This window comes from Arachis ipaensis, chromosome B03 (genome assembly GCF_000816755.2).
Source record: "Arachis ipaensis cultivar K30076 chromosome B03, Araip1.1, whole genome shotgun sequence".
NCBI classification, from domain to species: domain Eukaryota; kingdom Viridiplantae; phylum Streptophyta; class Magnoliopsida; order Fabales; family Fabaceae; genus Arachis; species Arachis ipaensis.
This window is the reverse complement of record NC_029787.2, coordinates 127,021,111-127,028,227: the sequence shown is the minus strand read 5'-3', so window position 1 is coordinate 127,028,227 and position 7,117 is coordinate 127,021,111.

Below are 7,117 nucleotides of genomic sequence, written 5' to 3'. Positions count from 1 at the left end.
GGGGGCTTAAAGCCCAAAAAAACAAAAACTAAAACTTTAAATTGGAGACTATACGGGGTAATAAAACCCCTCTACTATACGATAGCACCCTTTTTGTATTGAATCTTGAATGGTTGTTGATTTTGTTATATAGATCATTGAATTATTGGATACCAGTTACAAGAAATCTGGGCCTTACGTTCTACTGTAGCCCACTAATTGAATTGAGTCAGTTGCCTCTCAACAAATTTTTATTGTGGGCCAAAATACTAACAAGATATCGTCAAACAGAAAAGTATGTGTTGTCGTCGGCTAATGTAAACTAATTTGAACAAACATAGGTCCAGAAGTGTATGTATTGAATTTGGTTGCTGTTTCGTCCTGGCACTGGGGTGGCCGAGCTTTAGCGACTCCGAGCAGGCGCCTGTCGGAGAGGAAGAGCTATACGTCGGCCTGGATCGAACACCGCGGTGGGAATACCTGCAAAAGATACTCCGACGTTCAAGTTAGTGATGATCTTTAGTGAATTAGTTAAGTAAAGAATAGAAGGCTGAGAATGGAACCTGAACCTTAGCCGAGGATATTAGCTCGGCTTTATAGGAGTTGTTTTATCCGTTTTATTGGGGATAAGTCCTAGTTTGTAGGTTGGTCATAATATTCTGTTTTGGTGATTATGTTTGCTGAGCACGTTTCTTATTTTCAACTAGGTGAGGCCGTTCCTGTCTGCTTTCGTGCCGAGCTTATCGGGCGGCTGGCGTGAGGCCGATATTATCTGCTCACGTGCCGAACTTTTCGGGCGGCCGAGGATAAGGGTGACGTATCATAGCCCCCCAAGCTTGCCTTGGTTTGGACAGGACTAAGGCGAGCTTTCGAACCAGGAATACCGCAATCCTCGGTCGCTGAGTTTGTTACTGTATGTACTCCTTGCAGCCCCCAAGCTCGGCTTGGTTCTGTGCAGAATTCAAAACGTTTTGGGTGGCTTCGTTCTGCGCGCCATTATGACATGATTGATGTGAAACTATCCCCTTTTTTTAGGCACCCATATCCATTGGATTTTGTAGTGGGTTTAATGCTTCTCTTTTTTAACAATATGGATTAAATGCTGTGGTATTGTAACCGTTTGTGTTTTAGGGGAGTTATCTGTAGTTTCATTTCTCCTTTCCTTCATACTGCTCTGTTTCAAAAAAAAAGTTTGTGTCTTCTTCCTGAATGAGAATGAGTAAGAAAGGTCAGTGTTAACTCCTCTTCTATTTTTCCTTTTTGCTTTTCTGTCTTTCTGTTTTGTTCTTCGTGATGGAGAACTGTAATGTGGGTGACCTATATGGTTGGGTGGATGTTAGGGTGAAAGAGTATGTCTCCCAGTTTGATGATGAGGAATCCGTGAGGTTGTTGGGTTCGAATTTCTGGATCAGGGAGGGTAGTAATGTTAGGATAGAGTTATTACCTTGTGATAGAGGTGACCGAGTGTGCAACCGACTGGACGATTGGTCTTTCTTTTTCATGTATAGTTGTCTGTTTACTGAGTTGGGTGTGAGACTTCCCTTTACCGAATTCGAGTGTGGAGTGTTGTATTGGTTAAATTATGCCCCAACCCAGCTTCACCCTAACTCCTGGGGTTTTGTCTGAGCATTCAAAATTTTGATGGAACTGTTGGAGCGTCCGCCTTCTTTGAGGCTGTTTTTCTCTTTATTTCAAGCAAAAGGGGTGAATAGGGGCTTGTGGGTAAACCTTAGTAGCTATCCCCGTCGTGCTGTTTTTGGTCTATATAAGTCTTCGTTTAAGGACTTTAAATCCATGTTTGTAAGGGTTAGGAGTGTACCCGAGGATTTTCCGTTTTATTTGAACGAGCATTTAGTTGAGAGATTTCCTTTATTTTGGTGTGCCGAGCCGTATCAAGCATTGGATGTAGATGATAGGCTTCCTGACGATGATATCGTGATGGATTTTTTGTTTAAGCCCTTGGGTCCGAAAGGTTTGTTGTCAGTTGCCGAGATGTTGAAATGGGATACTGATAGGCAGGCTGTATATGATCACATAGATAATTTGTTTTACTATGTTTGTTTCCCATTTCTGTTTTGATCTATCATTCCTGATTTGGTTATTTGTGATTTGTAGCCGAGAAAGCTCCTGCCATCACCACTATAGGTTTGAATTCTTTCTTCAATCAACGCAAGAAAGGTGAGAAAGAGGTTTCATCTAATGTTGGGAAAGGTCCTGCTGCTTTGGTTCAATATGGCCCTGGGCAGAAGCATAAGAGGAAGAGAGGGCAAGGTCAAGGTAGCTTTGTCGAGGTCTTAGAAGGTAAGGGGGAGTCGTCTATGATTCTGCAGATGGTTGAGTCTGCATATGAATCACAGAAAAGGCTCCATAGGTATGATGAGAACGAGCATGCTAGAGGAGAAAAGGCTCCATGGGTATGATTCTCGTGTAGAGGAGTTGTCTGGTATCATCCAGGAGAAAGACAACAAGATTGCCGAGCTCTCTTCTTCTGTGAAAAAGAAAGAGATGGAATTGGCTGATGAGAGGAAGCTGCACAAGACATCGTTTGAAAGGTTGAAGGTTATGGGGTCCGAGAATGATCAACTTTCTGCTCGGATCAAAGAATTGGAAGCTGGGATCTATGAGGCTTTTGCTCAAGGTTTTGATTACGCTGTTTCTCAGGTCAAGGTGTTATTCCCGGAAGCTGATCCTTCGAGGCTTGACGTCATGAAGGTGGTCGTAAATGGTCAGCTAGTGGTGATAAGGCAAATTAGGCCTTTAGTTTATGCTTCTGTTTTGTAAGCTTTGTATATGGTACTTTTGTTTTTTTTTTTGTTAGACTTGACTTGTTTGGTAATTCCGAGTGTTATTTTCGGTTGTGATCTTTTGATTTCCGAGTATATAGCTTGGTTTTTATGATGACTGATTAGCCTTTTATAAGATATGATATTTTGGCAAAGTTATACTCATAGTAATATGTTATGTTGCGATAGCGATTACGTGTATGTATTGAAGATGGCTGTCTGTTGCCATTTTTTAGATGATTAGACTATCAATAACGAGAGCGGTAGCTCTGATATAGGAGGTACGGCGGAGTGAGCCCTTAGGCTTCGTTTAGACAATTTGATTTTGTTGTTTGTTTGTATTTCTCCGAGTAATATGCTCGGCATGCGTATTTTGGTTTCCGAGTATGAAGCTCGGATTTTTTTGAATGTTTATTGAGTGAAATATATGCTAACTGCCAAAATAAAATATGTTTTGCTTGCAATGTAAATTACATTGGTATGATGATTTGTGGCGTCTGACCTCGTTAAAATCCTCTCCGAGTAAAACCCATGTGTTTTGGGAAAAAACCTTCAAAGGGGAAAAAGAGTACCATCATTCGCGTATTTACAGCATGTGTCATGATTGGTATTCCCTTAGTGAGGAGACATTCCATGTTCCTGGAAGTTGATCTCCTTTAAGGGTTTCTAGCTTGTAAGCCCTTTTTCCGAGATTCTGGAGAACTCGGAAAGGTCCTTTCCAATTTGCTGCTAATTTGCCATGTGTTGGAGGTTTCCGAGCTTCTTCTATTCGTCTGAGTACGAGGTCTCCTTTATTGAAGGACTTATGAACTACCCTTTTGTTGTGTCTTCGCTCTATGAACTACTTCCTGGCTCGTTGCTTTATGGCTGAGATGTCTCTTTCTTCTTCCACAAGATCAAGCTCGGCTGCTCGAGCTTGCAAGTTGTTCGATTGATTATAAAGTTCGGCCCTTAACGTTGGGACGCTGACCTCTACTGGGATTAGTGCTTGTGTACCATATACCAACTTGAAAGGAGTTTCTCCTGTAGCAGATTGAATGGTGGTATTGTAGCTCCATAGGATTTCTGGAATGAGGTCGGCCCACTCTCCTTTAGCCTCGCCGAGCTTTTTCTTTAATCCCTGCAAGATAATTCTGTTAGCTGATTCAACTTGCCCGTTGGTTTGCGGGTGCTCGACTGAGCTGAAATGATGTTTAATGTTAAAATTTGTTAGAAAGGCAGCGAGTTTATGGTCTGTAAATTGTCTCCCGTTATCCGAGATTATCTCTCTTGGGATACCGTATCTACATATAATGTTTTTCCATAAGAAAGATCGCACTTTTTCTGCCGTTATATGTGCTAGTGGTTGTGCTTCTATCCACTTAGAGAAATAGTATATTGATACTAAAAGGAACTTTACCTGGCCTGGCGCTTTCGGAAAAGGTCCGAGGATATCCAATCCCCACCTATCGAAAGGCCAGCTTACCTCTATGGTGTGGAGCTCCTCGGCCGGGGTCTCTGAGAGGGTGGCGTGCTTTTGACAATTATCACATGCCTTGACTTTCGTAATACAGTCTCTTTTTATCGTCAGCCAATAGTATCCTGTTCGCAATATCTTTGCAGCCAATGCTCGGCCGCCGATGTGGTTTTCACAAACCCCTTCGTGTGTTTCTGCCATAACATCTTCGGCTTCCTCATAGCTGATGCATTTGAGGAGTGGTTGGGAGTGTCCTCGCCTGTACAGGGTATTTTCGAGTACTGTATAGAAACTTGCTCTTCTTCGGAAGAGTGGCAAGTTAAGAGCGGCAAGTTCGGCTCCTCGTTTGGCACGGCACCTGTGTTGATGTAATTGAGAAAAGGTGTTCTCCAATCTGGTACCTGCATGATGCTTAAGATTGTGTCCTGCTCAAATCTCGGCTTGTTGAGTGTTAGTTGGGACAGGGCCGGTGTGTTTTCCGCCTGCCTTGTTGTGGCTAACTTGGATAACACATCGGCTCTGGTGTTTTATTCTCGGTTTACATGAATAATATCAAATTACTGAACTTTGAGATGAGATCCTTTGTTATGAGCCAATATTTCTCTAACAAAGGATCTTTTACCTGGTACTCGCCCTTGATTTGATGTACTACAAGTGATGAGTCGCAGTAGACTATTATCTAAGGTATCCTAAGTTGCTGGGCGAGCTTCAATCCTGCTAGCAAAGCTTCATATTCCGCTTGGTTGTTACTTGCATTGAAGCGGAATAGTAGTGATTGTTCGGCTATCACTTTCTCTCCCTCTTTTAGCAGTACCCCAGCTCTGCTTCCTTCTCTGTTTGATGCTCCATCCACGTGTATACTCCAATTGGTTGCTGTATGTTGTGTCTCATTAGTCATTTCTGACACGAAGTCGGCAAGTACTTGTGATTTCAGAGTCTTTCTCGACTCGTACTAAATGTCGAACTCGGATAGTTCAATTGACTACTTTATTAGTCGTCCGGCGAGCTCGGGTCTGGTTAATATCTGCCTTAATGGTTGGTCTGTTCGTACTATGATTGTATGACTTTGAAAGTAATGTCGCAGCCTTCTTGCTGTGGTGACTAGTGCCAGCGCTAGCTGCTCTATCTTCGGATATCTTGTTTCTGTTGGTTGCAGTACCTTACTAATGAAGTATACTGGGTTTTGCTTTTTTCCTGTTTTGATCACTAGGACCGAGCTTATAGCATTGTTAGATACTGATAAATACAAATACAACGGCTTACCTGCCTCTGGTCTTTGGAGTACTGGAGGTGATGTTAAGAGCTGTTTGAGTTCTATAAAGGAGTTTTCACATTCCTCCGTCCATGAAAATTTCTTGCCCTTAGAGAATGTCTGGAAGAAATGGTAAGATCGGTTTGCCACTGCGGGTAGGAAACGTGATAGGGCGGCTATTCTCCCTGCAAATTGTTGGACTTCTTTTACTGTCTTTGGGCTTGTCATGGTCAGCACTGCATTGTATTTCTCTGGGTTGGCTTCTATACCTCGTGAGGTTAATATGAAGCCAAGAAATTTCACTCCTTGGACTCCAAAAGCACATTTGTCCGGGTTGAGTCTCATGTCATATGCTCGGAGTTGATTGAAAACTTCTACCAAGTCATCACAATGTGACCCTTGCACATGCGTTTTTGCTACCATGTCATCCAGATAGACTTCCATATTCCGACCTTGTAACAAAAGTTTCCATGCTCTGTTATAAAAGTTGTTTTGCTTTGGTCTTCTGGGTGCATCAAAATCTGAGTTTTTCCTTACCATTACCACGTTTGATAGCCATGTGGTGAAGCAGATTTCTCTGATGAAACTTGCATTGAGGAGCTTCTTGGTCTCTTCAAGTGCTGCTTGTTTTTTCTCTTCTCCGAGATTTCTTTTCTTCTGTGCCACTGGTCGGACTGTTTTGTCGATTGCTAATTTGTGGCAGATGACTTCTGGGCTTATTCCCGGCATGTCGTCTGGTGTCCATGCGAATAGGTCGGCGTTCTGGCGCAGTATGTGTATGAGTCTTGCTCGTTCTTTTCCTTCTAGTGCTTCTCCGATGTATGTGTATTTCTTTTCATCTGCTGTTAATGTTAATTAGTGAAGGTTGTCCATTGGCTGAGGTCTTTCGCTGAGGTCTTCTCTCGGGTCGAGATCAGCTAACATTGTGGCTTCGGTCGAGTTATGTATGGCTTGGACTTGGGGCCGAGCTATCTCCCTCGTATGGGCTTGCTTTAGACATGCATTATAGCACTGCCGAGCTTCTTGGTGATCAGCGTATACTGTAGCTATCTTGTTTTTCTGCACTGGAAACTTGACACACAGGTGTAATGTGGATACTACCGCTTTGAATATATTCAAGGCGGGTCTCCCAATTATGATATTATAAGGGCTATAGCAGTCTACTATTAGGTACTGAATATCAATGGACTTCGAGATAGGGATCTCTCCCATTGTGGTCCTCAGCCATATATGTCCCATGATGGGGACCCTTTCTCCGGAGAACCCAATTAGCTCTACCGAGGAAGGCTGTATTAGTTTTTCTGATAATTTCATCTTTTTAAAGGTAGAATAAAACAAAACATCAGCACTACTACCTGGGTCCAGTAGTGTTTTTCTTACCAACAGCTCTCCAACCTGTATGGAGATTACTACTGGGTCATCGAGGTTAGGGCTTGCCGATCTGAAGTCTGAATGATTGAAGGATATCGTGACATCTGGGTCTTCCTTCTTCTTTGGCTGCAGTGTTCCTTTGATTGCCAGCATCGCCCTATAGCTTCGTTTTCTGGCCGAGCTTGTTTCACCTCCGCCTGCGTATCCTCCTGATATGTGGCTGATGATGCCACTTGGTGGATCAGGAGTTGTTTGTTCTTTTTTTTCTGTCACTGC